The sequence below is a fragment of the Coenobita brevimanus genome, chromosome 50 (assembly GCF_032717465.1).
Source record: "Coenobita brevimanus isolate Jiangsu-jjx chromosome 50, ASM3271746v2, whole genome shotgun sequence".
Taxonomy (NCBI): domain Eukaryota; kingdom Metazoa; phylum Arthropoda; class Malacostraca; order Decapoda; family Coenobitidae; genus Coenobita; species Coenobita brevimanus.
The window spans coordinates 41,577,928-41,594,672 of record NC_137003.1 but is presented as its reverse complement, the minus strand read 5'-3'; positions in this window follow the sequence as shown (position 1 = coordinate 41,594,672).

Here is a 16,745-nt window from a genome sequence, read left to right as displayed (position 1 = left end):
TCATTCATTTTACCTTGGTGGAGATTTTTTTTTTCCTTTTGCATGCCATTTCCCGTACGTAAGCAGCAGAATAAGACAAAACTACGACTCAACATCCTTGCCACTGAACTTCCTTCTGGCTAGCACCATATTCTAGTGGTAACCTCTTGTTACAGCTCTGCATTCAAGATGGAGAGAGGGCATATTTACACCTAGTTAAAATGGACCGGGTGTCAGAGAAGAATTATGAACACATCACTGAAGGTCGTCGTTTGTTTGTAAGTAGGTGGACTATATTGGACTCAGAGAACGAAGTGTCTAGCCTAGTGGAGCAGTGATTAGAGAGCTCCATTGGCCTTCCAAGGGTTCTATCTCCAAAAGGTGACTTAATGAGTTCCGATTCAGGTAAGGCCACCACGGGACGTAACCTGGTCATCTACCCTTTAATGCACTGGACTACCGTAGCCTAGCCTCGGGACCCTACACTTCAAAAGGGGGTAAATAGACGGGCTGTTATCGTTGTTATAAAGTGTAATTCAATAATAAAAAATAATACAAATGATACAAAAAAAATACAAGAAAGATATATGCTTCCACACAACAGCCGCAGTGTAGGATAAACTGCAGCCTATATGTATATGAATTTATGCTCCTATGTATGTTTTAACGTATGTATGTATGCATTTATATATTTATGTATGTATGAAGAATCTGAAATTATGTACTCGTATATATGTACGGGCATGGAGGAATTTATGCATACGAGTATATGTATACACCTACCAGCATATATGAGTAGCACGGAAATACCGCATGAGTTATAGGTAAACACGCAGTAAAAGATGTCTATGCTCTCTCTCTCTCTCTCTCTCTCTCTCTCTCTCTCTCTCTCTCTCTCTGACACATTAAATCACGCCTCATTCCTCCCGTCCCTCTTCTTTTAAACCGATCGCTTTCTCGCTTTTCCTCCCCCTCCTTCTCTCCTTTCTTCCTTCCCTCATCCCTCCGCATATTTCTTCCCCTTCTCGCTCCCTTCCCTCCCGCTCTCCTCTCAAGTTTACACCTCCTCTTTTTCTCTCTCCTTTTTCCTCTCACCCACCTTTCTCCCCTCTCTTTCTCTCCTTCTCTTTCTTCCTTCTCTCCCCTGCTCCTCTCCAGCTTCTCTTCTTAGCCTATCTTCTTCCTATCTCCACTCTCTTCCTCAACCACTTTCCTCCCTCCTCTCTTCTTCCAAGCCGTTTCCCATACACCCCCCCCTCTCTCTCTCTCTCTCTCTCTTTCCTCTCACCCACCTGTCTTCCCTCTCTTTCTCTCCTTCACTTTCTTCTTCTCTCCCCTGCTTCTCTCCAGCCTCTCTTCTCAACCTATCTCCTTCCTATCTCCACTCTCTTCCACAACCACTTTCCTCCCACCTCTCTTTTCTCTCAAGCCCCTTCCCATCCCCCCACCTCTCTCTCTCTCTCTCTCTCTCTCTCTCTCTCTCTCTCTCTCTCTCTCTCTCTCTCTCTCTCTCTCTCTCTCTCTCTTCTTTTCTTCTCCCTCCCCTATTCACACCACATCTTCCCTCCGCTTCTCCCCTCCTTTCCTCCCCTCCCCTTAAAATGATTGATTTCTAACCTTCTCTCCTCTTTTCCATCCCTCTCTTTTTCTTCACTCTCTCTCTCTCTCTCTCTCTCTCTCTCTCTCTCTCGTGCAGTCCAGTTCTCTATACACCTCAGAGCACTAACTGACTGACTCTCTCTCTCTCTCTCTCTCTCTCTCTCTCTCTCTCTCTCTCCAATTTCCTTCCATCTCTTTTTTACGATCCCTTACTCTCCCATTTTTCTGCTCTTTTCTTTCATTCCTTTCTTCTTGCATTATTTTCCTTAGTTTGTCCTATTTTCTTTAATGTCTTATTCTCTTTCCACTTCTTCCTCTCCTTTTTCTCTCTTTTTCTTCCTTCATCTTCTCCTTTCATCTTTCCTCTTCTACTCATTTCCTCTGTCCATCCCCTGCAGATTCTTTTATCTATTCTTACATTTCATAATCTTTTCTCATCTTCCCTTCTCTCGTCCTCCTGTCACAGTTCTTTTATTACTCGTAAATTCTTCCACAGAACCTCCCCCCCCACCCACCCCACACACACACTCTACACACGCACAACTCTCCCCCTCCCCCACATACACATGCTGGCCCGCCCCTTTCCCCACACACAGGCCCCAATCCTCTCTTCCCACACACCCCTAACCACCTACAGACCACCTTCCTCTCCCCCCACCAGGCAGGAGCGGCCCTAACTCATCCCCCGACAGAAAATTGCCAGAAATTACGGCGGCCTCACTGGCAAGGTGGTAAAGGGGTGCCCTAAGTGATGCCCGGCCAGGGAGAGTTACTGCCCTGCCCTAACCACCCACCACCATGACACCTCCATCCCTCACATATTTTGTATACACAGACTTGGGTGCACATACGTATATATACACACACATAAACAGAAACATATACATACATACATATACACACATGCAGAAGATGAGATGAATAGAAACTTATACATACATACATCCATTCTGCCTTACCCTCATCTTCCCCATACCAACAACCCTCACACATTTTATATACATGTGTTTCGGAGTACATACATACATACATACACAGACACATACATACACCGGTGATCATTTTCTTGGAGACATTTTCTGATGCGTATTCTTTTTTATCTGGTATTTGCACGTTGATTAACCCATGCACTACGACGACGTATATTTTCATTTAATTTTTGTTAACACTACACGATTTTATCCATCAAAGGCAAGACGTCTGGTAGTGAAGGGTTTAATTAGATGAGGTGGTAAAGGGGTGATGTCCTCCCCAACAGTTACTGCCCTCCCCTCCTCTCTCCTCCCCTCCCCTCCCCTCTTCTCCCCTCCCCTTATTCGTTTTATACACACAGGATTAAACGTACACAGGTTAACATATACACTACCTTCCTACATACACAAGTTCGTATATATTCTACCTTCCTGCATACACACGTTTACATATATACTGTAGTGTCTTTATTACATATATAGCCTACACACAACATACTTACCTACCTACAGCACATACATACATACATACAAACAATCATACGTTCATACACAAACACAAGATTATAACTGTACATCTATTTATCAATCAATCATTTCCTGTGGCACCCTCGGGGATGCATAGGGCCTCGATGAACTCACACCACCACATCCTATCTTGTGCTAACTCCTCAAGATCTCCCCAACACTCATCTCCAGCTTCCCGTCTCATTGTCCTCACCCACGTCTCTTTTGGCCTTCCTCTACCTCTCCTACCAAGTGCCACCCACCCTGGTGTACCTCGTACTATTCCCTGTCTCCTATACACATGTCCTAGCCACTTCCATCGTGAGAACCTAACATATTCATCGACCGGCTGCACTCCCGTTATTTCTCTAATTCTACTATTTGGTATCCTTTCCCACCACTTAACTCCTAATATTCTTCTAAGTGCTTTGTTTTCAAACACCAAGAATTTATTTTCCATAGTCACTGTGCTGTACCAAGACTCGTGTCCATAAATTAAGATACTCCTAACCATTACCTTATAAAGTTTGATTTTTGTATGCACAGAAAAATTTTTATTATTCCAAATATTTTTAAGCATTCCCATTGCCTGATTAGCCTTCTTTAACCTTTCCTCGAATTCAAAGTTCAAAGAACCATCCTTGGCTAAATAAGTACCTAAATATTTAAACCTATCAACTTGCTTTACAACCATACCTCCAATTACACATTCCTGCGCATTTTCCATATTCATATTGATTATTTCAGTTTTTCCACAATTAATAACCAAACCCACCTTGCGACCTTCATTCACCAAACAGTCCAACACTCTCTGCATCTCTTCTGGCCCATCACAAATCAAAACTATATCATCTGCATAATCTAAATCCAAAAGTTTCCTGTTCTCTCCCCAAAGTATACCTGCACCGGTTTCTGTTCCAACGCGTTTCATAATGTAATCAATGACCAATATAAATAGTAAAGGCGATAGAACACCACCTTGAATTACTCCGGACTTGACTTCAAACGAATCACTCAGACAACCATCAACCATCACTTTACAAAATGTGTCCTCATGCATGTTCATAATGACCCTCACAAACTCCTCTGGTATTCCATAATGTCTCATGATCTTCCCCATAGTCTCTCTCGAAACACTATCAAAAGCCTTTTCAAAATCAACAAAACAAAGACTTAACGGTACTCTCATTTCATTAACTTGCTGCATCAAATGCCTAACTATAAAGATCTGATCATTGCAACCACGTCCCTTTCTAAAACCAGCTTGTTCATCCCTCAGAATACCCTCAACCACCGGCTCCAACCTATTTAACAACACTCTACTGAAAACTTTCAAAGCTATCGGTGACAAAGAGATTCCCCTCCAATTACCACATTCACTCAGGTCTCCCTTCTTCGGAACTTTAACAATTACACCATTCTTCCAAACTGATGGTAGTAACCCCGTCACCCATATCTTATTGAATAGCTTGGTCAAGATCATTATTAATCTATCCCCCTCCACTTTAAACATTTCCGGAAATAAACCATCCTCCCCTGGTGCCTTATTATTCTTTAACTGTTTTACTGCTTTCTCCACTTCTGCAAGCCTCAACTCTCCTGTTTCTATATTTAAATCTTCCTGAGCAGACGGTATATCCTCTTCTGGTGGTATTGGTCTATTAAGAACTGTCTCAAAATGCTCTTTCCATCTATTTTTAATATCTCCATCTTTTGTCAATAAATTTCCTTCCCTGTCTCTAACTGGTATTTCCTTGCGTTTACCTGCATTACCACTCAGTTCTCTAATCGATTCATATGCTATTCTTTGACTCTGTCCATCATTTTTGTTTATTAAGATTTCAGTCTCTGCAACCTTTTCATCCACACATCTACTTTTATCTCTCCTAGCTAACCTTCTTACTTCTGAATTCAAACTCAGTACGCAGCTCTTGCTAATTCAATCTCTCGTTCATCAACGCATTGCATCTCACTCCTCAATTTAGCCTCACCTCTCTTTTTTATCATATCCCACGTTTCCTCTGATATCCATTTCTTTCTCCTGAATCTATGTCTCCTTCCAATCGTACATTCAGCAGTCTCATGCAAAACTTTGTTCACATCCTCCCACATCTCATCTACACTTCTCTCCCCCTCTTCCAACGTTTCCAACACCAAAAACCTATTTCTGCATTCTAATCTGAATTCCTCCTTTTCTTCTCCTTCCCTTCTAAGCTTAACAATATCGTATCTACCAACACCAGATTTTTCCTTCTTCTGATTTTTAAGTTTAAACCTTATTTTTGCAATGCTGAGTTGATGGTCACTACCAATATCCGCTCCCCGTTTAACATGAACATCTAGCAGAGAACTTCTATGCCTCCTACTGATAGCGATGTGATCAATCTGATTTTTATATTTTCCACATGGCGACACCCAAGTTGTCTTGTGTATATTGCAATGCTGAAAGAGTGTGCCCCCGATGACTAAGTCATTTGCTAGACAGAAGCTTCCAAACCTCACTCCGTTTTCACTCATCCTACTACCAACTCCCATCTTACCCATACATGCCTCAAATCCCTCATTTGAACAGCCCATTACTGCATTAAAGTCTCCAACGCAGATCAAAACATCATGTCTAGGTACCCTTCCTACTCCTTCTTGCAACTTTTCATAAAATGTGTCTTTCCTTTCATCGAGTGCATCATTAGTAGGTGCATAACACACAAACAGACTGATGTTGCCATGATTTGATTTAAACCGTGCGTATAACAATCGCTCATCTATAGGATCCCACTCACATAAAGCCTTATTTGCCTTACAACCCAGCAACAATCCTACTCCCTGATAATGCATTCCGTCCTGTCGGCCAGATATCAATAAACGTATACCATCCTCCAAATCCAACTTATCGACTCCAGTTAATCTAGTTTCTGTCAGAGCACAAATATCAAGTCCGTAATTTTGAAAAACCTTCACTAACTCATCGATTTTACCGTCATGATTTAGCGTTCTCACATTCCAGTTACCAATTTTAATTGTATTTTTTGCATTAACAAAGGAATTAGATTGTAACTGAGGCAACCGTGAGATTCTTAGCACCCCCTGCCCATTTAAGGGCTGCACGGGACTGGGGGCCATTATTGTTCTTTCAGAGTCCATCAAGGTTTCTTTGGCTAACTTCCTGAACACCTCGCCATTGTGTTGCAGTCGCAGTAGGCAGCTAACTTGCCTGATTGCCCACACCCGAAAGACCCAGCTATGCTGTAGCCAGTCACGTGCCGGCATGCTTCCCAGCCATTTCACTCTCAAGGAGTTCCCCTGCCTGAGAAAGCAACCACCCCCCTGCTCCCGAGGGCTTTTGATCTGTGTAGGTAGAGGGCGATCACTCCCTCACTAGCCATATACAGTGTATATACAGTGTATAGGCTACACTCACCATATTTATACAAGTTAATATATGTGTTGTATTAATGCTATTCTTCTCTCGTGCCTGTCAGTTGGATATATTTTTCTGACTGGTTGAATGTATGATCGCTGAACGTCGCGTAACACTCAGCCTCTTGTGATTTATTCTGAACTCAGTAAAATCGTCTGGTGTCAGCTGGAATTATGTACCAGAGCTGTCCTGACCATAAGGGTGCTAATGGCTCTAGTTTTAACAATTTCAGGTTCCTGTAACTCACTCTCAGCTGAATAAAACCGTTTAGCAGGAAAAGAATATAAGTTGTCGTGACCGTGAGAGGGTTAAAACACACACACACACACACACACACACACACACACACACACACACACACACACACACACACACACACACACACACACACACACACACACACACACACTCCCGCAGTCACACCAAAGTGCATATTTTATTTTCATACATGCATTTTAAAGGCACATACTGTAAATGCACACGCTAAAACGCTCTCTCTCTCTCTCTCTCTCTCTCTCTCTCTCTCTCACACACACACACACACACACACACACACACACACACACACACACACACACACACACACACACACACACACGGAGCAAGCAAGATTAAATGTTTATACGCACGGGCTGACACAGACGTCGAGGCAACTTCACACACACACACACACACACACACACACACACACACACACACACCTCAAGGGTAGGTGTCGTGCGCGGAAAATGTTTATTTACGTACAATCGGCGACACGACACTCACATTATACACACACACACACACACACACACACACACACACACACACACACACACACAAAGACAGTGCACACGACTTTCGCAGCTCACTACACACATTTACGCATAAAGACGTAGTTGGTCAGATTATGATTTCTCTTCTTAACTCCTGTTCCTAAGCGATTCATTTTGCATCCTACGCTTTTTACCTAATGTGCTCTTAATCTCTTTGAAATATTAACACAGTTTGAATATCATGAGGAAAATATCACCGCCTCAAATGATGAGGTCTCCTAGTAAGGAAGAAGTGCTAGAGGCTCCTAATTTAGCCAAACGAGAGTACAGACACACTGATAAGCCACACACACACACACACACACACACACACACACACACACACACACACACACACACACACACACACACAAATCTGCCTCTGTCCTGAAATCTTGTGGTCTAAACCCTCTGGTCATTTTCATTTTGTACCTCTAATTCAGTCATTTCTCACAGCCTATCCGGGGACATCATTTCCACTTAATTCCTGCTGACTTCAAGCGATTTTATATATAATTACAATCCGATGCATCTTTTTTTTCCTAAATCTCTTCCAACCCAGGGAGCTCCACTGAACACCCCCTTCTATTCCCTTCACATTATTGGGTCCGTATCCTAGTCGGTCAAGGAAGCTCCCTAACACCTCTTCCTTAGCGATTTGTTTTTGGATAGGGTTGGTTGATCCTCTTTTCTGCTTCATTTATGCAGAATATGGTGATTATTCGAATGATTTAAGTAACACAGAGGATGGTTAAGTGTAATAACCAAAATAAATCGCTCAGGAAGAGGTGTTTGGGAACTTTCTTAATCGACGAGAACGCAGGCCTTGGTTATCCTTCTTCCCGGAATCTGGTAAAACTTTTGTTGTTGTGCTGGTCGCTTGAAAGGCCTTCCTCTGCGTCTGGTGTTATACTTTTATATTCCAAACTCCCCTGCTATATCGATTTCTCTCTTCCCCTTTATACCTTCATCCTTAAGTTCTCTTTTCTAATCACTGTTCAGCTGTTATTGTAGTCGGCCACTGTTCTTCCCCTAAAGTTATCGATAGTGGTGTTCATTAATGTTCTGTCCTTTCACCGACTCGTCCTAGTTTTCATGGAAGAAAATGTGAGAGGTCCAATTTTCATCCTCTTCACTCATATCCCACTTTTATAACTCCATCTTTGATATTTCCTGCTAATTCTCCAGCTGTCCATCTCATCTGTCGGTATAAAACTCACTCAAACAGGGCATGACGCACCTACAGTCGTAATTATCTATCATATATTTCCTTATTTATTTATTTATCTCCCCTGTGCTTACTGTGTCAAAAGTTTATTGTTTATATTTTCCTATGCACTAAAATCCACCATGCAACTGTCCACTTGCTCTCAACAGCACAACACAATCCACTAACAACTCTCCACTTTCTTGGTGTCTCTTGGTATTGCTCTTTCTTGTGTGTGTGTGTGTGTGTGTGTGTGTGTGTGTGTGTGTGTGTGTGTGTGTGTGTGTGTGTGTAAGATTACTGAATACTCTGGCAAAACATCCTTAGTCAGAGGTTGAATGTACAGAACCAACTCTGTGTTTTATTTAATTTTGCACAGTTGTTGAATCTGCGCAGAGGTCTTACGCTCGTAATTCAGGTGACTTTTGTAGACTTCAGAACGTTTCTTCCTCAGCGATATACTCTGCACATTACACCTCAACATCCTCTTGTATGTTACTGATCCAATTCGTGTCATGCGTCTTTTCGTGAAACAGAATGTGTGAAGGGGCACAGTAAATGCTCCTCGTCTAATCACTTTTCCACTTATTAATTGCCTTCAGTCTCTCTCTCCCCCCCCCTCTCTCTCTCTCTGAGCACTGGTGCAGCACCCTCTCTTCACCATCGTTACTGTACTAGACACTGCACAGTATATCTGAATTCAGCCTGTCTCTCTCTCCCCTTTAAGGTGGACATGCAGCACCCAGATCGACACTTTCATATGTTATTTGTCAAACTCCCCAGCGCAAGAATTAGCTATTAGTTACGAGCTTTTCTATGCACCACTAGTCAGCTCTGAGTCTTCATTTTTTTTTTTTTTTCAGCACTTTCTTCTCATCACTTTTTCTATGAGTATTTTTCAGCCTTTTTCATTCATTCTTTACTTAGTCTTCTTCAGTTTGTTTTTCAGGTTGTTTTTTAGTTTGTTTTTCCTCCCTGCCTTCGACGTCCAAATCTTCTGATACAATATGAACATAAAAAATAATGGATATTGTATCTGACTCTATTGCTCTGTTTGGACGACTTGATTTGCCACGGACTTTAAGCCTGTGCATCATTTCTTCTGCATTTAACATATACATACATACATACATACAGTACATATATTCATAAAAATAAATAATTAAATACATACATACATGCATACATACTTTAAACATAAACATAAATACAAACATGAACACATACATACAAATACACACACAGATACACTTTTTACGCTCTGGTAAGTTGCAACACACACACACACACACACACACACACACACACACACACACACACACACACACACACACAAAACCCCCCAGTAAAGCTAACAAGTTCACTCACTGTTTGTCAGCCACAGAAAAAAAAAAAATCATTAACTCATATCACGCCAGATTCACGGCAAATTTGCTTACCATTTTGTTGCTTATATACTCACTCACGATTCATATATATTTCTTTTACGGTATATGCAGGTGAAACTGAATGCATCTGATTTACAGTTATAGGCCTGTATTTTCGTCGGATTAGGAGGCTCCCAAACACATCTTCCTCAGCGATTTATTTTTAGATGTGGCGGGTTAATATCCTTTTCTGTGTTATTTAGGCAGAGTATGGCGATGTTTGAAGGATTTATATAACACAGAATGGGACAGTTAAGTGTAACAAGGAAAATAAACTGCTTAGGAAAAGGTGTTAGGGAGCTTCCTAAACCGATCAGAATACGGGCCATCGTCTGCATTACCTGTAAAACCATGACATCTGACAATCCCTCGCCAGCACAGTGTCCATCCTGTTATATCTATCACTCCTCCCCAAACGAAATAGAATATCTCTACCTCCGCCAAGGAGGTTATGTTTTACCTCGCTTTGGTTTGTTTGTTTGTCTGTCTGTCTGTTAGCACGATTACTCAGAAAGTTATGAACAGATTTTGATGATATTTTGTGGAAGGGTGGGCCATGGGCCAAGGAAGAAATGATCAAATTCTGGGCTGAATTTGGACCGGAGTATCCCGCACAATATTTCGAAAACTTCTAAATGAATTTCTGTGAAATTCTGCGGAAAGGTGAGCCATGAACCAAGAATGGAGATTAAATTTGGGGACGAATCCGGATCCGGGATTTCTCAAAAAGTTATGGATGGATGTTGATGAAATTCTGTGGAAGGATGGGCCATAAGCTAAGGACAAAAATGATTGAATTTGGGAGCGGATCCGGATCCGGAGTATCCCGCACAATATCTCCAAAAGTTCTCAATGAATTTCAATGAAATTTTGTGGAAAGGTGAGACATGGACCAAGAAAGAACTGAATAAATTCTGGGGAGGATCTGAATACGGATCCGGATCCTTTTTAGTGGCAATGGCACTGACGGGGGTATGCGCTCTCTGAGCGCTTTCTAGTTCATTCTCATATCCATGTGCTGTCAACTTCCTATGGTCATCACGTAAATTTTCATTAAACACCCTCCATTGCCACAGCAGCAGAGAAGTGTTGCCAACTTTTGCTCATGACATTATTCCCAGAGGCCTACAACAACTGTCCACAACAATTACAACGACCTTACCATGAACAATGACAACAACTATAACAGCAATACCAACACCATCCGTAATAACAATCAAAACTTACAAATTTATACATCCAGTAATGAAGGATGTTGTTGATCACCCACAGTCTGTTTGGCCGAGCAGACCCATGAACCGCAGGCAATTATCATCCCTGCAATGCGGTCCCGTTTAGTGAACCGACGTTACCTTGCAGTGAACAGCGCCTCGCACCCGCGAGGCGTAGGGAAAAATATTGAGGTTTGATACCTGGATGGACGCCGCATTTACGTCTTTTCACCCAGTTAATGAGGGCACCATAGTAAACTACACTTCACCCCGTTTTTGGCTATATGGTTGCCACCCAGCTTTGTAAATGGTTTCCTGGATTACAGGTAAAAAAACGATTAATGCTCAGTCAGATCGTTACAATTTATGACAATATATATATATATATATATATATATATATATATATATATATATATATATATATATATATATATTGGCCAGTCTTGATAATAACAGGATAATCTTGATATTAATAAATAAAGCTACCTGTGTTACGTGGTAGTGGGAACTGGGGTAGTTTCAACATTAACGGGACCTGAGTGGAGGGCTGCTGCTACTGATGCTGCTGCTGAGCTGATGATGATAATGATGATGATGATCATGATGATGATGATGATGATGATGATAATAAGCTGAATAACATCAACTGACGGCAGCAAGAAGAGCTTAATAACTAGAATTACCTGTGTTATGAGGCAGAGCTAGCTTAGTCTTAATATTAACAGTGGTGGAGTGCAGGGCATTACCAGCAATAACACAGTCGCTATAAACTGAGCCACCAATATTGCAGAGTGAGCGGCGATGGTGCGGGGCTGGGGTGGCCGTGTGCACTGTGCAGGCAAGGCAGTGTGCGGAATGGATTAGCAGGCCACTCGCAGAATGCCTGCTGGGGGTAGATGAGGGGGACCCAGGACGAGGGGAAGGGACAGAATGGTTGTGTGTGTGTGTGTGTGTGTGTGTGTGTGTGTGTGTGTGTGTGTGTGTGTGTGTGTGTGTGTGTGGAAGAGCAAGGTGCATACAAGGAAGGTGTATGTGGGGGAAAGCATTATAAGAAATTAATTAACTGGTCCACTCAGAATACCTAGTGCGGCGAAGACGAGCAAGACCGAGAACGACGTGGAAGGACAGTATGGGTGAATGCATGAGAGAGAGGGGGGTGTATACTGGAGAGGAAGGTGTATGAGAGAGAAAGGTGTACAGTATACATATATGAGGGAAAATAGGACAAAAAATCAGCACACCTATTAGAAGGGGATTGTGGGAAGGAGGGAGAAGGAGAGAGAGAGAGAGAGAGGTGGAAGGAGAGTGTGGGAGAAAGAGGTGGACGGAGAGTGTGGGAGGAGAGTGTGGAGGTGTTTACGAGAGAGGAAGGTGTATGTGAAGAAGGCGGGTATTGGAGAGATAAGTGCATAAGAGGGAGGTTTGCATAATGGAGAAAAGCTTAAGGAACTGATTAGCGGCCTCCCTCAGAATGCCTGGTGAGGGGAAGAAGAGAATGACCAGGGACAAAGTGGAGAGCCAAATGCGGTGAATATTAGGGGCGAATATGTAAATGAAGATGTGTATGAGGGAGGAAGGTGTATAGCAGAGTGGTGTGTTTGGGGGAATACAGAATAAGCAATGGATCAGCACTTCTTAGGATGGCTGGTGCGAGGAAGGAAAAGGTGGAGGACAGCGAATGAGGTGCGATGACAAAATGGGGCTTGCATGAGAGAGGGTTTATGTGAGGGAGGTGTGTATGAGGGAGAAAGGTGTATGTGAGGGAGATATGAATGTGAGACAAAGGTGTACATGAGGGAGGTGTGTATGAGGGAGAAAGGTGTATATTAAGGAGGCGTGTATGAGGAAGAAAGGTGTGTAAGAGGCAGGTGTGTATGATAAGGAACAGTATGAGGAATTGATTACCACACCTTTCAGAACTGATCGTGAGGGGAAGAAGAGAGCGACCGAGGAGGCACAGGGAGAAAAGGGAGTTGCGCATAATGAAGAAGGGTGTGTCTGGGGCAAGATAATGAATATAATGAGGGAGGAATGTGAGAACTGGCTGGTGGGATGAAGAAGAGGGCGACTGAGAACGAGGTGCAGGAACAGAATGGGAATTTTGTGAGAGATGAAGGTGTAGAAGAGAGTCGTATATGAAGCAAGATAATGTATATGAAGGAGTATAATGGATATAAAGGAGGATAATGTACAGGAAAGAGAATAACGTACATGAAGGAGGATAATGTATAATTATGAAGGAGGACACTGTGTTGGAAGGAAGATGTGGCAATGATTAAAAGGCCGTGTGAAAATGAGAAGAAGGGGGGGGGGCTGGCAAAGAAGAGGAGGACCGAGAAAGAGGTACAGACAATATAGAGGTATAGTCTATGAGGGAGGGCGGTGGGTCGTGGGTGGAATGTCCGGAATTCGGTCAAGGCCACGCCTCACAGGATGCAGCGTCAGATAATTGGCTGTTGGAGTGTAAGGTCACCCTCCCTTTCTTGTCCCCGGCCAATCCCTTGCAACCTGGTCCCTTTAACTCAATCGGTAGAGGTGGTCTGCAGTCCTAACGGACCCAGGTTCAAATTCCTGCTGAGGCAGGACCGGTTTAAGGATTTGAATTTCATAAAATTAGACTTTACTGATCTACCAGAAGACCCGCCGACATGGCATAAAAATACCCACGCTAATACCAATACATCAGTCCTGTATGAGACAGCCCTAGCATGTACTCAATATGGACGGTGAGTGTTAGCGCCGAAGTGGTGATATGTAGAGGCGCATGGTATGTAAGAGGACTACTGTGCCTTGGAAGCGGAAACAGGCTGTGAAGCCTATGCCCAGAGTCGGACACATAAAAAAAAAAAAAAAAAAAATATCTTGCCACTATCGGACGATTTTTATTTTTAGTTTAGAGGTCAAAGTGTTAAAGAAAACTATGGTCCTTTTCTCGTCGATTAAGGAGTCTCCCTAACACCTCTTCCTTAGTGATTTATTTTAGATATGGACGATTAATATCCTTTTCCACGTTATGTATATATGTCAGGTAAGGCGATATTAGAAGAATTTACACAACGCCGAAGAGGAGAGTAAGGCGTTATAAACATAATAAATCGCTCAGAAAAAGGTGATAGGGAACTTCCTTTCCCCTTGAGAATACAGGGCTACATCTCACCGTTTCTCAACCCTCTGTACTGAAAGCAAGAGTAATATGACACCACAAATGCCTGACTGTCATGTGGGTTTAGTGATGACTATTTAACTGCCTTACCTCGAGATGTCTCAAGAATGAAATGTAAGTCATCCTACTGAAAAGGGTAATCACTTCACTCTGACAACACTTTATATTTTCTTCCTGTTCTTTCCAGACGAAGATTGTCACCTTAGAAGAAACCTTTTACCATTACGAAGAGATAATCCTACATGTGAACGATGGCTACCTCTATGACACACACACACACACACACACACACACACACACGAGAACCCCAAAATCACCGCTTTCAACACACTGCCATCATTTACAGTATATTGATCTACACACCAGACGATTTCGTTCAGCTCAGAGGGAGAGGGGGGATTATTACGGACTAGAGACGTTGGATATACCCTTCATAAACCCCTTCGATGGAAAAAAAAAAATCTCCCCAAAGCTGACTAAAATCGTCTGGAGGGTGAATTAGACGTCTCCGGATTGAAGTGGTTATGCATGTTTGAGACGAGATTTTAAGATGTAAAATAAGGGATAATGAAGACATATTACCTGAAAGTCGATAGAATTCTTGCTTAATGCGCAGTAAAGGAAAAGAGTTATGGCAGTGTAAGGAGAGACTGAAGGAGGAGGGAAAGAAAATGACGGAAGAGGAGGAAGTTTTGGGAAGATGAACAAGGCGAGGGGAGAGATGGGATTTGAGAGGAGAGAAAGAGAACTAGGGAAAAGAGGAGGAGAAGGAAGAGGAGAAAGAGTAGAACCAAGAGGAAGATATGAAAGGAGAAGAGATGAAGAGGATGAGAATGAAGGAAAGGAAGATGAGGATAAGAAGAAGAGAGAAGAGAAAGAGTAGAGGAAAGAGGAGGAAATGAAGGGAGGGGATACAGAGTGGAAGCATGAGGAGGAAAATAAAGACGAGACAGAATGCTTTGAAGGGTGAGAGGAAGGTTTGAGAGGAGAGGAAGAAAAGCAAGGAGGGGAGGAGGAAGAAGAGAAGAAGGAAGAAGACTGGAGTGAAGAGAAAGGCGAGAGGAGAGGGAAGGGGGACTGAAACATTAAAATAAGAGAGAGGAGGCAAGAGTAAAATGTATATGTAAACAGCAAATACTTTATCACAAGGTATACACACAAACCCTTCCCTATTACAGATCTATCCCAAGTTCAAAAAAAAAAAAAAAAAAATCGTCCGGAAGTAGCCAAAACAAATAATAAAAAAAATCATGGCAGTATTTTAACCCCTTCCGTACGAGGCCACAGCTAAGACAAATGCGATAGTCTGGAGATGGCAGGATAAAAACAAAAAACAAAAACAAAAAAAATCATGCCATCCTAGTAAAGGTGCTAGTGGTGGACTGTTTTATTTGATCCTTCAATCCGATGATGTATATTTTTACTGAATTATTATCTCCAGACGACTTTATTTATTTTACTGAGACAGGTGGCCAGAAGCTTTATAAAATTCTTCAATAGAGAGAGAGAGAGAGAGAGAGAGAGAGAAGGGGGGAGGGGGGAGAGCCATTAAACCCCGTAAACCAAGAATCCTTCCAGGTTTATTACGGGGCCTGGGGGTGTCGGGGGGGGGGGACAGGGGAGAGGAAAGGAGAGGAAGAGGAGAGGAAAAGATGCGGTGGCAGAGGAAAGGGATGGGAGGAGGGAGAGACGGGGTAATGGTGGAAGGAGAGGTGGAGGGGGAGGGGAAGGAGGAGGGGGAGGGGGAGGAGGAAGGGGAGGGGGAGGGGGAGAGGGAAGGGAGAGGGAGCAGGAAAGGGGGAAGGGGAGAAGGAAGGGGGAGGGAGCATAAAGGAAAGGATATGGGAGGAAGAGACCAAGAGATGCAGCAGTGGAGGAGGGTAGGAGACCATGGGTAGAGAGGGAGGGGGAACGGGGAGACGGGGGAGAGGAGGGGGAGGGGATGTGGGAGGGGAAGGGGGAGGGGGTAGGTTCTTACTGGTCTTTCGAGGACGCCCATCATCACCATCATCACGGAGAATGACCGCAGGGGGGGGGAGGGAGTGAGGAGAGGAAGAGATGAGAAGAGGAGGAGGGAGAGAGGGGAAGGAGAAGACGAAACTAAGGGGAAGGGATGAGGGGAAGAAGGAGGAGACGAAGTGAGGGAGGGGGGTGAGGGAAGGAGATGAAGGGAAGAGGAGAAGATGAAAGGACGGTAAGAGGACAGTGGAGAGAATGAGGGAAGGGGAGGGAGGGAAGAGGGGAGGGGAAAAGGAAAGGAAGGAGGGGAAGAAGCGGGAAGGTAGAAGGATGGGGACGGATAAGGAAGAAGAGATGAGAAGAGGAGGGAACGAAGGAAGAAGGAGGGAAGGAGGAAAGAAATTGGAAGCGGGAATCTGATACTGGAGGGAGGCGAGAAGGAGAGGAAGACAGAGGGGATGAAAGAAGGGAAGAAGAGAGGAGAGGGGAAGGAAGGGAAGAAGAGAGG